This window comes from Sitodiplosis mosellana, unplaced genomic scaffold, assembly GCF_009176505.1.
Source record: "Sitodiplosis mosellana isolate CC-2019 unplaced genomic scaffold, AAFC_SMos_1.0 Smas_scaffold_6181, whole genome shotgun sequence".
In the NCBI taxonomy this organism is placed as follows: domain Eukaryota; kingdom Metazoa; phylum Arthropoda; class Insecta; order Diptera; family Cecidomyiidae; genus Sitodiplosis; species Sitodiplosis mosellana.
The window spans coordinates 4131310-4156008 of NW_022601422.1; the positions used below are offsets into that span (position 1 = coordinate 4131310).

General features: G+C 35.9%; 1 protein-coding gene across 2 annotated transcripts in view; it reads right to left on the bottom strand.

The window, feature by feature from the left end:
- LOC129576177 (uncharacterized) overlaps positions 1–14797 on the bottom strand; it is a 125322-nt gene extending 110525 nt beyond the window's left edge. For both annotated transcript variants that reach the window (XM_055460844.1, XM_055460843.1), the window contains exon 1: positions 12489–14797. The gene's annotated coding sequence lies outside the window, so the exon portion shown is untranslated. The remainder of the gene's footprint in view (positions 1–12488) is intronic.
- Between the last annotated feature and the right edge of the window lie 9902 nt (positions 14798–24699).

A 24699-nucleotide genomic window follows, 5' to 3' on the forward strand; every position in this document is an offset into this window, starting at 1 on the left:
AGAGAGAGAGAGAGAGAGAGAGAGAGAGAGAGAGAGAGAGAGAGAGATGATAGAGCAATTGAATGCGAGGGGGAAAGCGTCCGAAAAGCAGGAAATTGAAGACATTAACAATAATATTATTCATTTTTAATGCAAATAAATTTGGTGAAAATTAATTAAAAAAGGCCAAAGTTTGTTTAACGAGACCGTTTTGCATTTTGGCTTGCTACAGAACTAAGCACACCATGTGTGTGACACATTCCATTTTCCGAATTGTCCGTAGTGTTGAACACATTTGACAATTACATTCTGTAGATATTATTGTGTGTAGACGGAATATATCAATAAATTTCGACCACAATTAATTATGGACGCAAAACACATGCAAAACTCCTGGTCTTTTGCTTGATGGCCGAAGAGACTATATTCGAATTTAAACCAATTAAAATATTAATAATCAATTGGTAAGCTGTTGATTGGGCAATTATTAATTGAAAATTATAGCTGAATTATGAGATATCCTGTGAATTATTTGATAATCTTTCGTCTGTTTCAATAACAGGCCATTTGGCGATGAAGCGATTCTCTCTCCAAGAGAATATCACAATCTAAGATATTGATAAATTTGATACAATTAACAAAGCACTGCAGTAATGCTGTTATAAATCATTTATTACGTAGATTAATTTGTCTGTCAGAGCATTCAAACGACCTTATTATCGACTCAAACATCATCAAATAAATGTTTTGTCCAACATTGAGGCTAACTCATTACTGCAAATTGTTGTAGGCAATGATGGTTGTCAGTGCCTCTTGCGAGCCAAGTTGACTCATCCAATTTTATGGGAGCGTTTCTCTGAAAATGGCTCATTCAGGTCATGTTACCATTCAAATAAATGACAACTAATAGTCAAAAAACTTGAAAATGTTTTGACATTTCTTCATGACACCATGACGTGAATGAGCCAGCTCATTTTCAGAGAAGCGCAAGAGAAGTTTACTATCAAAAGACGCTGAAAATCATCATTAATTGTATGTAATTGCAAAAGAGGTATTGAAAACAACACATTAAGTAAAAATTGCGCAGTGACGACTTGCGCATATATATATATGTGAATTCGCCAGAATTTTGCAATCCTTATAAATCTTCATGAAAATGAATTTTTTTTTTTCACTTTAATAGGTCTATATAAAACACATATTTCACACTTAAACCGTTGCAGAACGTTAAACATCCGAATTATATTTCCAGTCCGACCGTATTTTCCAAGAGAAGTTAAGAGGATTATCTTATCATAATCCGTCGCTAAAATCGAGCAAATACCTTAGTTAAAATATTTAACTTAATGGTCCCCATTGCAGAATGCAATACGGACACTGTTAGTGGATAATAATCCAAGCAATGTGACGAGCACCAAAAGAGTCGCTGTGCACAACCGTCCTCCTCTACCAGATGATGTGTGAACGAAAAGCGCGGGGAATGAAACCGATTGAAAAGCAAATAAACGGGAAAACACAACACGAAATAGGTAGCATATAATTAGAATAAAGTGAAAACCATTCAATCATAATAATTGGATGAAAGTTGTAAGGGAAAGAAAGCAAACATTTGTATAGATTTGGAATCGCTATTAAAAGCAAATGCTAAGAATCAAAGGAGGAGAAAATATTTAGAATCAAAGCAGGGAAGGAAAATATTTCAAGTAGTAACACGAAGAGGGAAATTGAATCAAATTGATTTGAGTGTAAAACAATTCAATTATTCCATTCCATTGATGTAGCATCCCATTTCCAGGTAAGATTTGTTTGAAATGAAAATTGCGTATCAAATTATTTGGTTTCATCTCGTGATTCAATTCCCATTCTCTTTTCAACAGATTGCAATTAATTTTTTTTTTCATTCCGAAAATTGATTGATATACTAATATAGATCCGATCCAGCTACCTAGCTATACAAACATAGATCTGATCACAAATAAAAAAATATATATATTGTGTACTTTGGAATGAAAAATTACATAGACGTCTGCTGCTTCAAACCGATGACATAATGTACTTTAGCGCTACTGTATGTATGGCCTCTAGTAACTAGGTCCTAGTTTCTCTAACATACATATTATATCGGCAGCACGGCGCACTTTTCGTCAAGTTTGCTCAGCAACGAATGGTGGGTTTTTGTTGACGTAGTCTATTAGACAGTCTACGGTATGGAAATTAATTTAACCACCACCTGATTGAAATTTATATCTTTATTTGGATTATCGCCGCTGATGCGATTATGTTGGGCGGGTTCGTTTTTTTTTTTGTTCGTCTGTCGACAAACTAATAAATTGATTTTCAGTCTATACGTACCATTTTTATTTGCCCTTTTTTCTCATTCGATGTTAATAACTTTTTTTCCCCCAGATTTATGCTCGAACATTTTATCATGCAATTGCAACGACACAATAATGATTATAAAATATAATCAATGAACGAATAACATTATTATTTGAAAGTACAGAAACTTGCAATCCAATACCATTAAAAATGTGTGCGGGTGTGTGTGTGTTAATTTGATGCGATATAAACGATATTTGTGCTGAAATTCCAAACATGAACGCTGTCATGTTTGCAAATTTGTACAATATTTCGAAAGTAAATTTGGTTTCGTTGCGTTAAACCGGTATTGTATTTGTATACATAGACAACATATTGCCACATAATGCCAATTCATTCAACATGATTACGAATATGGTTTCAATTTACCGAAGAAGAAAAAAAAAACAACAAATTTATTTTCGATTAACCAATTTTTTTTTTCTCAGTCTGACACGCATAGCAGTTGAGTTTTGGTTGGCGTCAAAACTCATTTCTATTATCTTCGATATGAATGGAAAAAAAACAACGTCTATTCCAATCGAAATTCATTAGTGTCACTATGAGATCATATCAATTAGTGTCAACAATAAAGTTTCGAGTTGTTCGAACACAATGTGTGCATTGTATGTGGCAAGCTAGAAAATGATTCTGTTTTCTGAATGAGTGGGCAATGTGTGCAAATCGATGATTTCAAGTGTATTCAATGGATGGACAGAAATGAGCTATGGCATCAACGTATGTAAATGTTTAACCGCAAGCCAAATTGACCTCATGATAACCGCATATGAGGGGTTTGGACGCAACATTGAAGTCTCTTGCACATACGTATCAGGTCAGACACAGACACACAATCCATTTCCATTGAATTTGCTCAGAATTAATGCGAAATAACACAAATGTTGTCTTTCACTTTAACCAAATTTCTCCAAACAATAATAACTGCTTCGATGTTCTTCACATCACGAACACCAATTTTCCATATGTCATCTGCCAAATATTGTTGACTATTACCGTTATACAGGTACAAATTATCGAAACTTTGGTAAGTTTTCTACCAAATCAACGGAAAATGGTTTTCGTTAAAGTTTTCAACCGCCCCGCCGAATCATTAAGATAAAGGACGAAGAACAAATACCATGTGAAAATGTATACGACGTTTGACTTGAAAATTGACTTGATTGCAAATGTTTGCATTTTATGATTGGCTTCATTGAAATTCTCTATCAAGAACAAAGACTTTCCCAATACACGGAGTGACATTAATCAAAGATTAATGTACTTTTAATGATATTATGTATGATAACATGAAACAATGGTGAATTGAATGAATAATTCACAAGAAATTGAGCCATACGATCGTTTATATCGAGTTGATGAATGGAAATAACTAATTTGCTCGAGAGATGAATCCGTTGCGAAAGAGAAGAAAAAAAAAATTACTTCTTTTTCATCAATACCAATTTGCCAATTTGCCGAACGTTTATTTGGGGGCAACCGAAAATAAGTTGGCATATCGATGTAACAAAAGGAATAGAAAACTACCGAACGAATCGGTTATTGATTCTATAAACGCTCAAGTGCTTATATCTTCAACCATATGCCATGTACCTCATGGATATCATTATAGACGTATGTAACGATGTCATTGGGCCAGTGGAGTAGAATATGATACGGTAATTTTTCGAAATTTACGACGTATCATATTGTCGTAAGTGGATATTATGGGAACACACTGTGTGTGAGTGTGTATATTTTTCCGTGTGATTGGAAGATTCAAGAGCAAAGCAGCCATGTATTTATTGGTTTATCATAAAAGATGAGAAAATACACACACACACACACGTGTGTGTGTGTGTATCGGACTTTTATGCGATGCATTGCGGTGCCTGAGAGTATTAAATGTGTACTCTATCGTGTATTAAAACAATTCATTTTGTAAAGCCTTCACTTACACACCATTAGAATGTAGCCGATGAGAAGTAGCTACGAATCGCTTATAACATGATAGGTTTGCTTGTGCTAATCTTCGAACCGTGCAGGCTCTTGCCGTTCTAAATCGTCATGATTCGAGATTTTCCTCGATCATATTTCTATAGATTAATGTTCGGTGAACTGAACGAAATTGAGTTCGTGCCGTAAAATGTTTCGTCTCGTACGTGAGCCATTATATTTAGTCAAAGTTTTATATAATTAACTTTCTCCATACAATGATAGAGACCCAATCCACGTCTCTATCCATATTCACATATAGTAGATATACACACTCACTCACACACACACACACACTCGCTTCGTTCACATTTACCAACATCAGCCAAATCTGCTGTCAATTATTTAATCGAAAAATATTCTCGTCGAAGTAAAAGACCTCGTATAATAACAAATCATAAACCAACACTGGTTTCAACATCAAAATTCACTCAACCTAGTTCGAATCAAACACTCTTACGTACTTTCGTTCCACGTTTTGTTTCTCCCCTACTCATTGTTCACCACTCAAAACAAATCCCGAAAAAAAAAAAATTTAATTGAAAAATGGGGTGGAAGTGTTTGGGAACAGAATGTTTTATTTAGCGAGAAAAAAATGGTGTTTACACCGTGGCTGCGTAAACTATTCATCTAAATTTCACACAAAGTCGTTTGTCGAAATGTGTGCATCTAAAAAGTTCACCATTTTATGGCAGATGCTAACAAATAACTGTACCGTTTATTGTGCAAACCAAAATGTTCCTTTGCACACGAATCTCCCACCTTTTGCAGATTGATGAGATTGGAAGCAGTTTATGTTTTGTCTCATAAAAAACACCATTGCATTCATTTAATCGCTATCTTGGACAGTTTAGTCGGAACCTTTAGAATACCATCCTTATCCCAATTCAATTTAGTTTTTATTTTTAAAAACTACTTTTTCCACCAAATTTTTTACTAGACAATATTTAGTTTGAATATTTCAATCGTAACTTTGCTACTGAATTGTGTTCCATCATTTCATCGTCAACGCTGAGCTAGCATCGCTGACATACTCTCATTTGTATCTCTCCAATGGACGGATATTTGCAGTTACATGGTGCTTCTCTTTAATATTTAATTGGTTATAATGGAAACCATCGTGCCAATTTTCGAAGTAATAATGCATTAACGCTTATGGAAAAGACTTTGAGTGAACCACTTTTTGGGGAGCGATTTTATACCACATTATAGGCATGGACATTTTGGTGCATTGATCAAGGGAAAGGCATGAAATTATGAACCACTTTGTGTTGCTTCTTTACTTGAAACCAAAAAGAAAAAAAAAATCATTTTATTTGGAAATTCTCTCTAAATATGGTGATGATGATGTGCGGCATGTACATTGTCCATTAGGCGACTAGCAAATGTGCCACACAAAATGTAATTTATACATGTAGTTATCATACAAAGAACGTTTGTGTGCCGGTATCCTTATTACTTGCAACTATCATCTTTGCCGTTTGCAATGTGTGCCTGTAATTGTCAATGTTGTCGTACATCGCATCGTATTGAGCCGATTCTTTGTTCAAATGAAGTTATCCATGGAAGTGGTTTCACTTCTGATGAATATGTAAAGTGTATCATTTTGAAAGCGCTGAACTGGTTCTTTTTCTTCTCTGATTTCCAATACACATGCTTTGCAATGCTCTCTCATTACTATACATTTTCCCAGTAGATTGGTTTGAATATAGCCAAGCTGCAAGCTCATTAAAGAAAATGAGAGAAAGCAAATGACGCAAGCCTGTGTGTATGAGAGCACATGAGATAAAATATATATATATTAAAAAAAATGTAGAAAAAAAACCGAAGAGGCAAGACTCGATTAATGAAATAATTCTTGTCGTTGGCTGTCGCTGTTGTGTTGCAACACGTTATGACTCCTTGTAAGATTCGTTCACACTGATGTATGCATTTAAGCGAACACACACCACACATTAAAAGCAACTCATTCACCATCGCAGCCGTATCGGTGCTTATGTGCTATGCTATACTATGCTATCCTATGCTGAGGCTGCACAGGAATATTTTATGTGCGTTACGCGTTAATTCAACTAGATCTAATTTATTTGCTCATTAAAATACATTAACCTGGCTCTTGTGTGATACATTTAAACAATGATTTGAGAACAAGATCGTCGTCGATGTGCACGTTCGAAGTGTGCTTCGAGAACGCTGTGTGTGTCTGTATGGTAATAAAAATCCGTTAGCTATTGCCAACGCTTAAAAAGCATAAAAACATATGATTCGAAGACACACTTTCAAGCATTACATCTCTATATTGTACGAGAGAGAGAGAGAGAGAGAGAGAGAGAGAGAGCACAAGGACACTGCCAACGATGGCACCAAGATTCACATTGTCACGTCAAAATGGAAAGCGAGCAAGTAACGAACGAGAGAAGAAAAACATTGAGCGATACGGAATGAAAGCATAGAGCAGTGTTTATATAACATGGTACGGAGCATACTTATAAACCATGCATAAGATACGTTATAATGAAAATTTCGAGAGGAAATGTAGATGCCAAGAGAAATGAACGGATGAAAAGATGCATCGAGCTGATGATGGAAAGTGAGATGAGAGCAGAAAAAAAAAACACAGTCATCGTCGTCTTCGTCGTCGTCATCGTTTTGAGGTATATTATAATTGAGAACATCAAATTTACATACACCTAGATCGAATCAAGGATAGTTTAAGTAGCACGGGCACCCGGCAACAAAGACAACCCATACACACATACACTCGTACACACTTCAGACACATGCTGCAATGATTGACATGATTGGCTCAAATTCGTCATGGATAATTCTAGATTATAATTTTCCTCCAAGCATGAAAGCACTTTGGCGCGCAGTTGAGCTACCGTAATTTGATGCGGTGGAAATTTATGAAAAATGTTGCATTTCGAATGACATAAAATTTTCGCACACACTCACTCACATCGCGAATTGAAAGCAATTGGAACAAAGGAAACATTTTCGCTGTTTCTCTTAAATCTGCGCTAAATGACGCCGTTTAAATTCATAATGCCGATGTTGGAACGCATTATCTCAACGTTTTTATTTATTTTTGTGTTATTTTTACTCGGTGCGCACTGGTGTTCACATTACAGCGCTCACACACACACACACACTGTGCGCTTAACATTTGAAATGCTGACAGAAAACATCACGACAATAAATCTTCGATTCGAAACAAATGTGCGTTCACATGCTGTGTATGTTACATTGTGTCGTATCGTTGCTTGTTTTATTTCTTAGCTCAATGCAATAGCTCTATCTCAGCTAACTCTGCGTGTTTGCTAACGCACACATACGCACGCAAATATATTTCACTCACAAATGTTCAGACATGTATGTGTTCTTATTGTTATTATTGCCATTTTCTTTGGGGTACATCAATAAGTTTTTTTTTTTGGTTGTTGTTGTTGTTCTCTCGTTCGAAATTTAATATTTGCGTGTTGCTCCGGCACAAATTTGGATTGGAATACATAATGGATGTATTTGCACCACCATAATCGCGTCTTAGATCGACGACGACGACGTTCGAAACCGTCTTAAGGTGCGGGAATTTTTTTTTTGCTGATATCTTTGTATGGGTCAAATGTCTTCATTCATGGCAAGAATATGTAGCAAATTACATGAAAGAAACGAAGTTGAACCGCAAATTGATAAACACACATTTAGGTGTTTGTTGGTATTACAGCTTGAATAGCATATGCTCTCTCATACCCAGTGCTAAAATACTTGGAAAGAAGCAACAGTTACCATTAAACAAAATGAAAATGAAACATATAGGTGAAAAATATTACACGGGCAAAGTGCTTTGTTCTGAGAAAAAAAAAGTTCTATTTTGAATACACACGTTGTCGTCGATTTTGACTAAAGAGTGCGGTGTGAGGTGCTCGGCTGATGCACAGAATCCGATTGTGAATCGAATCGGAGGTATGGAAAAGGTGGCAGATGGATCTTGTTATGGAAATTCTTCTTCGAGCTCAGTCACACCTACCATCATGCAGTTACATGTATATATAGCTGAGGCTGAGTGTCTCATCCAATCATATTGGAACATGGATTTACTCCGTCAGATCATAAGCTATTCAAATTGTGCGTGGAATCAACATTTCTTGAAAATATACATTTCGGCATTTTTCTTTTCCCCGATACAAAGTGCCAGCGGATTCCGTTGATTTACAGAATTTTCCATTATGATGGCAGCCAATTGTTTGGAAGAGCTCTATTGTGAAGGTGTGTATAGAGGTGACCGTTTTATCATAAATGTATTTTTCCATCGAAAACCCTTGGCTACATGAGGATTATTTGCTAATTTGCAATCGTTGAGAAAGTGAACGAATGCTTGAGCTTATGTCGATCTCCTCGGAAGCGATTGACTATTCATCTGCATTGAATTTAAATTGAATAACTCATATTTGTCTATGACACAGGAATGTTCAATGAAATTCGGAAACCTTAGGAGATCAATGGGCGAGCGAATATAATCGCTGGATAAAATTAACAACAACTACAATCAGAATCACATCAGCGCGGTGAATCGAATGGAATGAAGCATGGAATCGGACTATTAACTTTTGAGCGTAGAAAAAAAAACCAAGCATGCAGAGAAATTGTTTGGATTCGTATATGGATTTAAAGAAAAGCTTTATAAATTGAATTTTAACATTGGTAAACGGTATGGATGGTTTTTTCGTTCTTTTCTGCAGCTTTTTCTTTCACCGTATGTATGAGCAGTGAACTGAACACACATCTAATCCAAATAAGCATATAAACATATTTGCACATTTTTCCATGCATTTCGATGTATGTAAATAGAAGAAAGAGCAAAAAACAATGATTCACTCACATCCGATTTCGACCAAATTTCGAGGACCACGAATGAAAACTCAATTTCCTATCGTCATAAGGTTCTATCGGGTGTGTGTGTGTGTGTGTGTGTGCGCACATTTCTGAATATGATTCAGTTTTTCCTCCCCCACTAAATTGCTTACAGCTCAAAAGCAAACGTTGAAATGTTTTTTTTTTTTTTGTATCATATCAATTTGGAGATTTTGCACAGGAACTTTCTATGGTTAATTCATCGAATGCCAAATGTTTGCGTCGATTTTTTTTTCTTTCGCATCGAGATTCTTCTGCCTCAAGTATATTTATCTTGATGGCGTTCACTAGTGCGGTAACTGTTAACATAATGCAGTGGGATTTCAGATCTATGATATCGCAGATGCGAGTGAGTAAAATGAAAATATCGATTTGAACATTTGATGCGCTTTATTTTGTACGTTGTTGTTCATTTTTTTCGCTATCTCTCTCTCTCTCTCTCTCTCTCTCTCTCTCTCTCGTTTGTATGTCTCTTGCAGGCACCTGCGGGTATTATATGAGGCTGCTTTGCCAACGAAACGTTGGAAAAATCAAATAAATTTCATTTCCTTTCGATTCGTAGAGACAGCCGGTGAGCAAACACAAACCAATCGATAAATCGATGTACAAGTCGATGTTCGAACGTCATTATTGGCGCCACAGCACCATCGTTTCCGCTACACCGATGCTACATTGTCTTGTCTATTATCTTTGTCTTTCTATTATTGCTAGTCGATTTTATTGAATTTTTCTAAGTGAATTGAAGAAAATATTTTCTTTCATTGCTCTTTCCCAAGGCGAAATGTAAAATGAGTTGAATGACAACTTGGTTTTCTCTCGATATAGTAACGCAATTTATTGTGTATCGTGTGGGTACTGGGTTTTATGTGACAAGCCATTCATTGGTTTTTCCACAATTTTCAATTTATTGGCAACAGTCACATCGGAAGAGTGTGCAGGTAGAGGCCAAAAAAAACAGTCAGATTTTTTCCCCATTCATTTCTATTTATGTTACTAGATGTGTGTATATAACAATATTAAAATAATAAATCAACGCCAAACCAAAGTCAAGCATTCGTAGCGCTTTTTGCTAAATTTGCTGGCATCGATCGCTTTATTGTGTGTGCGTGTGTGTGTGTGTGTGTGTTCTTTTCCATTGAAATTGTCAACAGTCAAAGAGTGTTGTCGTGAAAGCCGATTTTCATTTGGTTGTCTTCATTTTATTACGATTGACGGTGGGAAAAACTTTAATTAATTCATTCAGTGCACAAATCATGACCCACCATGGGTGACTATGTTTTCATCGTATATTCGGTCAATACGTCATGCTGTGAATAGAAGAATGTGTACACCGCATCGTTTGATATGGCAAGCATTGCAGGCGATTGCTACCAGATTATGGCACCTTATTTACTTCCAATTTTATGTTCGGTGCCGTAAATGGGATTTAGCCACCATCAATTTAATTACGACGTATACGGACGGAAACGCACTCCATTTTCACACGAAAAACATTCGAAATTGTAAAAGTTTTTTGCGTTTCAAGTGAACGTGTACTTCAATTTGCAAATGAATGTTAAAAGGTAAGTTTTTTTTTTGCCATTGAAAATAACTTTCAAAAACTATTGCTGACGAACCATATCGTAGCGAACATTCGATTTAATTGTTGTATAATTTTCCACAGCACTTGAATGAAGAAGAAGAGGGGAAAAAAAATTTGTGGAGAAAAAAAAATGCGCAGAACTTTATAGTGTAGCAGCAAAGTCAAACAACTTCAAACGATCAACATTTCCAACTATGTGTTCGTGTTGGAAATTGAGAGGGAGAGAAAAAGGTGAACAAGATTCGGTGAAAAATCTCGACTTTTACCTTTTGAAAATTAACGAAATATAGAATATAACGAGGGGGTAAAAGTGGATGTAATCCTCCATTTTGCAACTAATTTGATTTCATTGCAGCTCTTTTTTTTTGTCTCGTCGTGAGCTCTAATTAAACCGAGCAATAATTAACATCTTTCATTTTGCCTGTAATCAGTTGGAAATTGTACGAAACTTTCGCGCGAAGTTTTCCCACATCCTCATTTTGATATGCTTCTTTTCGCCTCTTCTTTTCGACGCATTCAATACCGAAATAATTTGACAAAATATTTCCAATAGCTAAAAACCTGTGTGTCGCTTTCACTTCATCCACGAAAATTATTCGCGCAGAAAGTGCAAAACATTCCAAGGGATTTTTGATAACGTCAGCGCCGCGTTTGATAGTCACAAGTGGTGTGGTGTTCATAACTTAATGACGGTTTTTTTTTCTCTCTGCGCTGCTATGGTGGCGGCAAAGTGAAGGAAAGGCTTTTTATTCAGGATCATTTTTCATTTCCAGCGAATAAGCAAAGCAGAGTTTAGTTAACTCAATGATTTATAAGTGCATGATTTGGAATGTGCAAGTCGTCAGCCGAAAAGCATTGTATGAAAGTTTCGAAGCGAAGAAGATAACAAGAATGCCAGAGAGAAATTCGATTCCCATTCCGGCCATGTGTAATATAGTTGGAATGAAAAGATTCCTGAAGCAATCATTCGTTTTCGGAACAGTTGAACAAGGTGGCACTTAGTGTACAACGTTTGCATAATCATAATAATTAACGAGACGAACAAGAGAAAATCGAGTGGCTGCGAAGAATATAAAGAACGCATAACACATAAACGAGCTAATTCACACAATGTTCAAAGCCTGAATTATGCTGACATGATTTGTAATTGTCTTCATGCATTCACCATGTACTAAGCGCATCGAGATTTTATGTAGTTTGAACAACGTGAAAACATGATAGCACAAATTGCCATGGCCATTTATTAGCGCGAGTAAAACCGCGGAAAACAATTGATCCGGGGCGAACAGAGGTTTTGCCTTACATAAGCAATTTCAAGCCGATTATTGCTAATTTATTCTAGCATTGTATGTACGCTGTGTATATGGCGCTACATTCATTGCCCAATTTATTGGTGGCACAAATCGCGTCGTGCTCATTTTCGTTTCTATCTCAACATGGGTGTATATTTTGGTGGATAGTGATCACAATATTGAAGCGTATTTTTCTCCATTGGAAACTATAAAATCGAAATGGTACGATCAAAGATCCAGGAGAAAAAATCAAAAAGCCAAGAACAAAGAGAAGAAATCCAAAAGTGTTGAAATTCGAACGATTGTTCATATTCTAAAAATGAGTTTCAATTCATATTATTCAAAGAGTGTATCTTATGTGTTTCAATTCTTACCTGTCAAACGAGCTCAGTTGATCCGTGCGCGGTGTACGTCAATACTGTTGAAAGCACAATTTCAGCACAAACTACACTTGAATTGTATGATTACGGCTCTTTTGTCCTTATTTCAGATTTATTTCGCTTCAAAATTGCAAATGTATTTTTCCGGTAAATTACAGTCCACGTTTTTCGAATCCCGTGAAAACAATCATCAACATCTTAATCACACACACACACACACATACACATGTACCGAAAAAAAGTGTACCATGGGAATTAATACCACTCACGAGATCTGAAGAGCAATCATCAACTCCAGAAAGAGTGCGCCGCTTTTTTCTACTTGAAATGATCGTGAAAAAAAAAATGGTAAATATGGCCAAGTGCAATGTATACACACAGACTTAAATCGTTGGCATAAAACGACAGTCACGAAGTACAACCGGGGTTGAAAAAGCGCAATCAGTTCTTTCTCCGGTTCGTTTTTTTTCTCTCTCTCTGTATTTTATGTTCAAACTTCTTTCTTTTTGTTTTGCTTTTAGACCACTTTTTTGTGTGTGAATGTTGTTTTGTTATCGATGCTTGATGGTCTTATTGCTCTGCTATGCCCTTACTACCACTTACAATAAGCATAAAAGCACTCACTCAACGAAAATAGACTACAAAATACTTTTCATATGGAGAGAGGCGAGAGCAAGAGAAAGACACATTACGCCGCCGCATCAAATGCATGCGCTTATTTCACTCATTCACGTCCATTTTTTTTTTTGTTCAAATTTTTCGTTTTACAGCACAGAGAGGTATGGCAGAAAATTAAATTGCATAGCCATCGAACGTTGCAGCGCAAAAATGCATTTAAAGTTATAGTGTTTTTACACATATACACACATACGCGCGTATATAAATCTATATGCACATGGACACGCACGCAACTTCAACTTCAATTGTGTTGCAAATTTCCGCGTAGATTCGTCGATTCTTTTATCCACACACACACACACCCACAGACACATGCAAAAATGTGATGTAGCCACTGTCTGAATGTTGATTTACGTTCTCTGTTTCGCTTTTTTTTTCTGTTGTTATTGATGTTCAGTTTGTTTCTCTCTCTCTTTCACACTCAACTTTTGTTTTTATTTTAATTCATGCGGATGCATTCGCACAGTTTACGAGAGAATAATAAAAAAAAGGAAAGAAAGAGAAAAAAATTTGCAAATGTTTTTCATATGCTCTATTCGAAATAATTTCCCCTGGTCCAGAACGGCTCTTTTTTTCTCTCTCTCTCTTCTGTAGTCTAGAGAACCCTCACTTACACAGCAGTGCAACGCACAGCAAGAAGAAGTATTTTAAATGTGAACGCAGAGCAACCTAGATGTATATATGATAAGGTTACAAATTCAACAGAGAAAATAGAGATATAACACACAAACTTGTTTCTTTTTTATTCCTCACTCTTTTTTTTCTTCTTCCTTTGTGCACACTACACACTCTAGATTCTAAGAAGAGTAGAAACTGTATGCTTTTCAATGATTTCCGTTACGTTATTTTTTGTTCTTTGTCCTTTCGTTCGCTATGTTGTAACGCTCCGCGTATACCGGTGGATATGAATAAGTCCTTCAAACAAAACATCGACTGAAAGTTCAAGCATTCAAAGATAAAAATCTGTAGCACGAGGGGCACGTGTAAATACGTTTGTAGCAACTTTCTACTCTAAATCATTCGTTGTGTTGTTCGAAATTGATTTCAAATCACTAATTTCTTTTTTCTTAATAACAGTTGCTGATATTTCAGTAAAGCGTTGTTCATTCGATAACAGTTGACAGTTGAAAACATCACTTATCGTTGCCGAGCATTTCATTTCGTTTTTTTTTTTTTTAATATTTTATTTCATTTGCTTCGTTTCCGCTGACCTTTGATAATGTGAGATGATTATATTTTCGTTTCTTCTTGCTCTTGCAGCCTCAATTTTTCATTGTTTTATTCACCATTAATGCGGTTTTGTGTGCAAGGTGTTGAAGCAGCTCTAAACCATTTCACATTCAGTGATGGTCACTTGTGTCTGAGTAGTGTTTTCGTTATTTATTTTTTTCGGTAAATCTTAAATTTTGTTTTAAAAAACACGAAACAAAAATTACAAATTCTTCAATTCATTCCATTTTCCAACTTCGTCCTTCTTGAGAACTAAAATAGCACATTCGCCCGGCTAACTAATATCTATTTGATTTCGCAAAAAAAACTTTTCACTCTATTGTAATTTATTACACAAGCGAGAATAAGATCGGAATGATTTGGCTTCCGTTTCGTTGAATGTTCGAAACACAACTGAATAGACCCACACGTAGTAAACATGGAGCGCTGGCTTTTGACAATCGCATGGCGCATAGCGTGTGTCTCACACACAAACAAGCTCCAACTACCTCTCTGAAAATTGAAATCAATCGTATTACAACATTTGATGCGGTTGTTGCGGACGCCCCCTTGCCATGCGGACTAAAAATTCCGAGCACATTTTACACCGAATGCGAGAGTGAATGTGTGTGAGTGTTTATACGTATGCGTCACACTGACGTTGTCGTATCCATTCAGTGTATGTGTGTGTGTGTGTATGTGTTACTGCGATATGGATAGAGGAACAGTAACGATATTTTGAAGCTTTGTGCAAATGCTGGATTCAATGCGAAACGTATGCTGCTAATACACTCAAACAAACAGAGCAAGATACGTGCGCTTTTCGCAAACGAGTCCTTTACCAGACCCAATAATATGCTCTACGTGGAAACGGTGTGTAATATGGCACGAATTGTATACATTCATCGATGTACAGAATTCTCCTGATGAAATTTAAAATTAAGCTTCTCTCTGGCTCTTGGTGAAAAAAAAAAAGAAGTGTTCAGACTCTCTCATACCTGACGGTCGGATGGCGAATGCAGTGGTGCTGCTGCTTCAGAACCATTCTATGTCGGCTGATGAAATGAATATAACCCATCACCCTTTTATGGCGAACAAATAGATAAACATTTTCAACCGTATTTATCCGATTTAGAATGAGAAAATTGCTTTTGAATTCTGAATCCCGAATCCTTTTCAGGACACTGAACGACGATGATGATGACGATGACGACGACAAAAACCAAGGCACACATTTGGCGGATACAGTTCCGCACCAGCCGTGTGAATGTGAGTGCTGAAGGAGAAACAAGGACGTTTGTCTGATATTCGTAAACAACAACAACAACAACAAAAAACTGATGATGATTACGTTGCGAGAGTGCGTTTCGTAGCACACAGCCAGAGAGAGAACGTTGAATTGGGAATAGACGAATGCAATGGTACAATGATAATTTCGCAGTGCGCGTTTAATTCATAGCTTCTGTTCGTTTGTATGTTCGTTCGTTCCAGGATTGCAAATAGATTTTCGCCAGTATCGTGTTGCAATTGCACGTGTCCTCTTTGTAAAATCCATGAAAATACAGAGCGATATATTGAAAAAAAAAAAACATCAGAGTGGCAAAAACGTTCTGGTTGCAAGTGAAACAACTCTCAAACTTAACATCTCTGATCCCCTGTATGTACTTTCGACATTTTCAATTCTATGCAGAGAATTTTCGTAAGCGAGTTAACCATCTAAACACTATCTGTGAAGATATAATGAATAATACGGTTCGTTTCGTGCACGGTTACAACGTATAATTGCATAATGCAATCAAGTACGTGATGCAGTGCTGCACGCTGCAACCCATGCACATACTCACACACACACACACATAGAGAGAGACTGCATAGTTTTTCGCCTCTGTTCGCTTGCCGCTGTCCACATATTATTGTAAAATTGTACGTTTGACGTCGGTATGCTGCATCGCACGGGCTGTATGTAATCAACGTTTGTATAAGCGATTTCAATAAATTTGCGCGCATATAATTTATTTTTTGGGGTTAGGGCATCAAGAAGACAAAAAGAAGCAATGTTCATAAGTCATTTGTAATTACTAACCGAAAACTGACCAGCCTCTCTCAGTTCATTTTCAGAATGCCATGTGACACCGTTTAAATGAATCTCACACAAAAGTGCCAAGTTGCACATGCGAATTAGCTATTTTATTTCGAATTTCTCCAATTCAGAAGTTATAAATGAAAATTACGCATATTGTTTAACGTAAGGTACAGCTCGTATTTCCTATAGTTTTATTTTTTTTCTTTTCAAATCAATTGAAAACTTCTGAAAATTCAAAAAGTGAGCAAAATATCATATTTGTTGTGCCCTTTTATAGATTATTTACACTCGTCAAAAAAATCCAAATTTAGCATTTGGCTCAAAGAATAAGGCACACAAAACTATGCTTCTCATCGTCGCTACTAACACGTAGCTACTTTTGAGCGGTGTTGTTCAATGTTGCACACTGGTAACACAGATGTTGCTACTTTTACGCTAATGTATTACAACTACATTTATGTTATGTGTAATACGTTGCTCGCTTCATCAGTTCACTGATACACAGATCTGAGGACGAAATGTGCCTTATTCTCTCATCGACTATTTTTTATTCACAATTCCAGCTCTGTTGACTATAGTTACTAATTAGTCGATTTTAGTTACAATCAGTTGGTCGGTAATTTGTTGAAAATGTTGAACATCATACTGTCTGTCATGTAAGTAGACGAATTCGAATTCAATCGATTAAGTTAGTCATTCAATTGAATTTTCGATTTTTTCTTTAGTGAATGAACAATGGCATATAAACACCTATTCAAAGGTCTTGCTTATACACAGCACCAAATGCCGTTATTACGAATACTTTTTACGATGATGTAAATTCAGATGATGTATCAATCACGATTTAGCAATTTCTGTTTTGTACATCCTAAGTTATTTGAAAGAATTCCATCGAAAATGATGACTAGTTTGAGAGTTTGAAACATTAAAACTTATTCAAAGTGTATTTGATGGTTGAACATTTTCTCCGATATAAAAACTGATCGTGGTAACAATATAACATGAAGAACATCGATGTTCTTTAGTACAACATGACTTGGAAATTTAGACGAAACAATGATGCAAAAAAAGTATGTTCAATGTTCATTCTAATGGTATCGAAATTTGTTACGAAAAAAAAAACTTGTGAATCTCTAGAGTTCTGCAGAAGTTCGTCTTTCATAATATTTGAAAATGGTATGAATGTGATCAATGAATGTCGTTTATATAACATACATGGTTTACATTCTCATCAAATTTTATTTTACGGACCTGTTCGAAACACGCACCATATTTGTGAAAATTGGGTTTGAAATTTTCATCAACAAATTCACAAGTAAAACATAGCATGAAAATTTATCGATAACCATATATAATATACAATATATGTACTCAAATATAGCCGTAGAGAGCATATATGTGAGTGGATATTCAGTTTAGCAAATTATTGATATCGAAACAAGAAAGACGAACTGAGAAAACTTAGCCACATGCAATGATAATCAATTACATTAATCAATGGATAGTAGATGTAGTGTGCAAACACACTGATATGTCCCATGAGACAGTAACGATCATTTGTGGTCGAAAATGACTCTTTTCCACGTTTGTATCGTGAACATATATTTTAGTGTGAAAAAGATTGATCATAAGAACAGTAAGTTATTAAAGCTGTTCATGTTCGCCGACCCTAATCTATAGTTTGCTGAGAGCATTGGGAAATGGAACGCACGCATGTGAAATTAATTCGGATTCTGGCGGTAAAACATTCGTCTATTAAATAGAATCGAAGAACTTTTAACGGTAATAATGAAAAGAAACCAGTGGAGCCATATATTTGTCTGTCGAACAGAATCTAATATCTTGATTCAACATCTAGTGAACTTCTTTTACAAACTCTCGATCTATAGCTTTGTCGATCCGGTTGGTTCATCGAATAATGGCCGTTGATTTATTTCCAACAAGATTCCGTTCAGCAACAATTATAAACATTTAATAAAATGTCCGGTATTCTGTTGTCATACAAAAGGTTGCTGTCAAAGGTTGAAATGTCGACACTAATACCGCACAATGAACGTATAAGCTGGACCACCACGCACCACATATTACAATGGCTATCAAAACAAATAGAAAAAAATATCGATTTCATTAAATTCCTTCGGGTATTTTTCTTTAGTTTTTGGTTGCTTGCACCGACAATCGTCTTCATTCTATTGAGAAAGAATCCTTAGGAAAGATTCAATAGTTTGTATTTGTCTGTGGCTTGGTCAACGGGTTTCAAGAAGGAAGGACCGACACATAAATTCACTTATTGCATATTGATAGCCATTCTCACGCACGTACCCAATACAACTGAAGGAAAAATCATCATCATCATCATCATCGTCATCATCAACAGCGTAACCCATTTCAATTGATGATCCTGTTTAAACTTTGACTGGGGTATACAACAGCGAACATTTTTCTTGGCCTTATCTATTTCGTCTTCATTTCGCTTGTGCTCCGTTTCCAAATCGTGTCTATCTATTTGACTTTGGGCTGTTGTCAATTCGTCGGCAGAAAAACAAAAACGTATAGCTAGACTACATAAGAAATGATCGAACTGGGAAAAATCCTATCAAAAGCCAAAACAATCGGTGGAACAATCGCCTGAATGTATACCGTACACAAATTTAATGCTTTGCTATACGTAATGATGAGAGTCGAAGCTGTGTGCTACACCGTGTCCGTTGTGAGTGTGTGTGTTTGCCAGACAAGTGAAAAATTGCTTTCGAATTTGAATCTAATATGTGTGGCATGCAGACAAATAACAGTTTCACCATTCACTCGAAACGATAGCAAAAGATACCATACAAATAAATACGAGCGACGAGTGAAACGGTTCCCTTTTGTGCTTTCATTTCATTACAATGCGTTCCTATAACCCCAATCACAGGGAAACAATAATAAATGCATGTGATCCCATTCTATTACACATGTCATTTTTCATTAAGTGAATTACGGTATTTGGTTTTTGTGCTATACACACATTGGGGGAACAACGACAAACGATGCCCGGGCACAATGCGAAACGGCCAGAATGCAGAGAACATTTGCGCTTTTTCTTTTTTGACTCACGCTCGCACAATGGAAATATAGACGAAACAATGCTATAAGATTTCCACATTTTTAATCGCCCAATATTATGGCCAAATCATTATTTGCACAGTTTCCAAATGATCAAAACCATAAGTCGCACAAAGGGGGAACCGAAAGTGAAATATGTATTCTATTAAAATTTTATGGTGAATAATAATCATCAACAGGCAATGGAGAATGAGTTTCAGTCTGGATGGACCATGTTTAATAGGTGGATGTTTGAAATGCATCAATTCACTAATGGAAATCAAATGTTACTGTGGTATTCACTCTTCAACGAAATATGACCGATGGGCTTTCGAACAAATCAAGGTGAACCTGTTGCGTTTTTTTTTTCTTCTCATATGATTTTAATTTTGCTGATGCACACACACTTCGGTTTCACTAATGTTCATAGAGAGAGATTTATGAAAACGGTTGTATGTCAATTTCACCGCATCTAATTAACGATATTCCATTTTCGGTGAATTACGTAAAATCCAGTGCAAACTCATTTTCTTAGCGCAATTTGAGCAAGCACCATTTTAAGCGCAAACTTTTTACAAATTATTGCTGTAGTCTTGGTGAAATATTACCGAGATCGGACAAATTTTTGGGATGTGCTTCAAAAAAAGAGCCAGAGAGAGTTTCTCTCGGAAGAATTCGAGATTAATCGCAAGACATATATATAAAAAAAAAACTTTGATATTTTAGAGCATGCAACTCTTATGAGCATTTCGCTGATATGATAATGGAAACAATACTAGTGCCGACGAAAGCGATTTGAACTGAAGCAATTTGAACGCTATTCTGAATTTGACAGCGAAAACTCGAGAAGAGAGAAGAAGCGAGAAGAGAGGAGATAAGGAAGAAGATGGAAAGGAGAAGGGAGATGTGATGCAATGTTGCATAGATATATGTACACATATACGCCGCTATTCTTTACCGTATGTTATTATCAATTGTAAAACAAACTAAAGCTTAAGCCATAACTCTATTACAGATTAGTTAGTTAAACAATAAGTTTTAGTTTAATACGTGTGTGTGTGTGTGTGTGCGCGCGCGCAACGGTAGAGAAATATGAAATTTAGTGCTGAGCGAAAAGTTGGAATATAGAATTCGATAAGTTATTTTGATTATAGTACAATAGGTAACCAATGGCATTCATACGCTCTATTTTCTTTGTAGTTTACAACGTTTTCTTCTCGTTTTTCCCCCTATTCCGAATAAATAATGAATCAAAAGAAACGTGGCTACTATGCAATTCGTGCCGCTTCTTACATTTACGCTGTTTAACACGCAAAACTGTACATATGCGCCATGATCAAATATGAGACATTGAAGGAAAATACAATTTTATTTCATTTTTTCGCATAGGTAAATGCACAAAGAATCAGCTGTGAGAGAGAGAGAGAGAGAGAGAGAGTGAGTGAGTGAGTGAGTTTCAATGCGTTCGCAAAAAGTAAAAATAAAATAAAATGGAATGTAAAAACTGAAGAATATGATAAAACGCATAGTATGAATGCGATTGAATGAAAAATTACTAAAGTAAAAGTTATGTTAGTATAAAGCGCAGCGTAAAAGACCACGCAAAGTTGGAAAAAAGAGTGGGGAAGGGGGAGAAAAAAAATAAGTAAAAAAACGTAGGAGGAAAATAAACGGCAAGCGCCAAACTTAACCAACAAGAACAACATTACAGTATTTTCCTTTGTGCCATTCACACACACACACACATAGATAGATAGAAGTGAAGGGAACTGCAAAAAGAAACTTTTTAATTATGCAAAATGTAGATATTTTCTGTACGTGTGTTCGATGTGGTGTGGTTTGTTCAGCTTTGCTGATTATTGGGTGCATGCTTCTTTTTTCTGTTGATTTTTTTCTTATTCTCCTTCACATCTTTATCATTTTTGCACACAAACTCTCGCGCACATGTAATCATCCAGGTTCGAGGTAAAAGTGGCAACGAGCTTTTAGCTTAGTTGCAGAGCTGTGAAGACTGTGAATATTATGTGCGACGGGTAGAAAGAAAAAAAATATCGAAGAAAAAAACGCAAAAGAAGAAGACGAAAAAGAGACCCAAACGTTTGGTGAAAGAGTGAAGAGACAGCGATCAAGGAATGATGCCAATATATACGATCCAGAGTGGCCCGGGAAGTGAAACAAAAAACCAAAAGAAGAAAAAAAAAAACCCGAATCAGCAAGACCGAAAAAATTGTGCGAACAAAAAGCAAGCATTGGATTTGTGTCTGCGTGTGGATGTGGATATGTTTTTATATCGAATATTCGAGTCACGTCCTGGACTGTATAAAGTTTCGTTTTAGACCATTAAATAAATAGGTTTGGAGGTTCATTTGATATACAAATTCAAATGTACGTACTCGCTCTCAATTCCTATCTTATTTTTGTTGTTGTTGTTGTCCTTCCCCAGTCAAGCAGTGGCTGCAACAAGCCACAGATACGAAACCAAGCAAATTATTCAACGATATTGACTATAGCAAATACTAGCAAATGTTTTTCTCGGGTGAGCGAGCGAACGAGCAAAAGACAGAGAGAGGGAGAGAGAGAGAGAGAGAGAGAGGGAGAGAATGAGAAGAGAGACCACCACAGTGAAACACAGTAACCAGATCGAAAAACTCATCTCTCAGGCATAAGCCGCAACAGTTTACAATGATATTATTTTCCAGTTGTTGCTTCACAAATTAGTGCAACTTGCTCGTCCATAGCCCGGATGAGCATTATTTCTGGGGTTTTCGAACACACAAAATTTAGTTCAATTTATACTATTTTCCCCAGTAATACACATCATTTGAATATACGCAAATGTGCCTGAGTGAATGGAAAGAGATAGAGAGCGAGGAAGAGTGAGAGAGAGACAAACTTTGGCAAGCTTCATACAAGACAGGCAAGAGTGCATTAAAATTTCGTTTGGAGCAAGAGTTAATTTTCCCGTTTGCACAAATTCAATCGTTTCCAGAATTCATCAACTCACAAATCATTGTTTGCTCAGCGAAAATCCTTTTGTCTTAGTTGAAAAAAACATTGGGATTGTGATAGTAATGCTGGAAAAATTTCATGAAGAACAAGTCAAAGTGTCTTTTTTTTCTGCGTTGGATTAAATATTTGAAACATAAAACATTTGTATATATATAAAGTAAAATGTTTGACTTAAGTCACATAAATCAAAATTGATGATGTTTTCACTTGAGTTTGTGTTTTCATTTAAGAAATGTCATTGCCATTTGTCAATCCAATTGGAAGTAATCGTAATTAATATCGTCGTCAAGCGAATGTCATATGGAAGTTCCACTTGATTTCCCAATTCCCCCGCACTGTCAACGCACGCAGTTTCATTCCGTCGACAAAGATGAGAGAAACTTGAGCATTCACCCTTTTTTGCAGTCTAGAGAAATCTGCAACACTTTTTGCAAACAATAATCTTCTATTCAGGGTAGTTGCTATGCGCAACCCGCTAGCACTATAATATTGAATGCGTTCAATATCATGCAAACATGGTATTTTTAATTTTTTTTTCTCGGGTACCTCGTATATCAAACTGATTTTGGTTTGTAATTTTGCTAAATTGGCTCTTGACTTGATATTGAACCATTTTTAGCGAATTTACAAAAACGTCCTCGAAGTATGGCCATAATGGCAACGGCAATTATTAAAATCACGAAGAAACAAAGACCTTGTTGGAAATTTCATCCTTAGATTGCGTTCTTGACTTCTTCAAAGTATTGTTTATTGTTTCTTGGAGTGTGTTCATCTGTCAATTATACTGTTTTGATATTTAGGGCATAAATTTGTTCCGATCGTCCAAAAACTTCTTTGAAAAGAGCTAGGGGTGATAAACGAATTCTATTAGAGTCTAGTTACATTCAATTTTATATATTTTTTGCTTTATGTCAATTAATTTTTCTAGTTTTGGTGCAAAAGTGCTAATATTTTGCTATTATTTCTAGTGAAATCGCTTGCAGAGCGTATTACACTGTCAATACAACGCTTATGGGCGGGACTATTTTGTAAACAATACGTCCATAAGCGTTAACATTCGCAAACCAAACTCACTAATTTCTTCTATTTTTTCTATTATCGTTGAATAATGTTCTAATTTTACTCATTCAAGTTTCGTGTTCCTCCCTTAGGCCTATGATCAGTAACACTAATGTCTGTCAATTCAATTTTGATTTCCCCAAGAGTTGAGAGAATGTCCGATAGAATGTGATCAAGGATGCTTTTGTATGTCACATTGTTTTCACTGTATGTATACTATACATTGTATAGTTATCCTCATTAATATCATTCAAAATTTCGTAATTATTATTATGAACTAGCTTCCTCGCCTCGCTTCGCTCGGCTTGGGCGCTAGTTCGGTTTCTCTTCCGTTCAGTTAGTTTTTTTTTTTCAATCAAGAAAGATGAATAAGAAAACTAAGCATTTCAGTGAGATGACGATACAATTTGACGTAAAAAGCAAAATTCAGTTATGAATGTAAGTCTGTATCATTTCGTATGTTCCATACTTGTTTTTTCAAAGCAAAGACGATTTTCTGGGAAAGTTGCTCCTTTTTCTGGAGTTGATTTTACACGCATTTTTTTCATATGTGAATTGGTGTTAAGTCGTGCTAAGATGACCATGATGGACCGAGATGGTGTCCATGTTCAACTCTGTTCCAAAACCAATATTTCTGTTCCAAAAATTGTTTCTTCAAACTTTTGAAAATTTAATTCGAAAATCAAAACTGATATGTGAATCTGCTATTTAAGCCACGAGAACTCTAACGACATGTTTACCATTAAAACCAAGAATTAAAAAATCATGAAAATAAAAAAAAATAGGACAAACGCACACACGCATACACACACAATGAGTTTTATATGTATAGATTACATCTAGATAATTTTTTGTGTTATTAAAAAAAAGCCGTTAACAGGGCATTTGAAGAGTGATAAAACACACCAAGCACGTGTATTTATTGAGAAATAGATCTTTTTGATTGTTTTTTTTTCTTCAAATTTTCATCAAATGTATTGCAGCAGTGAACACTGAATTGAATCGAAGTTCCAAATGGCACGAAACATTGAATTTGCAACAACAATCATCTCGAATCATCTTTGCAACACGAAAAAAGGCTAA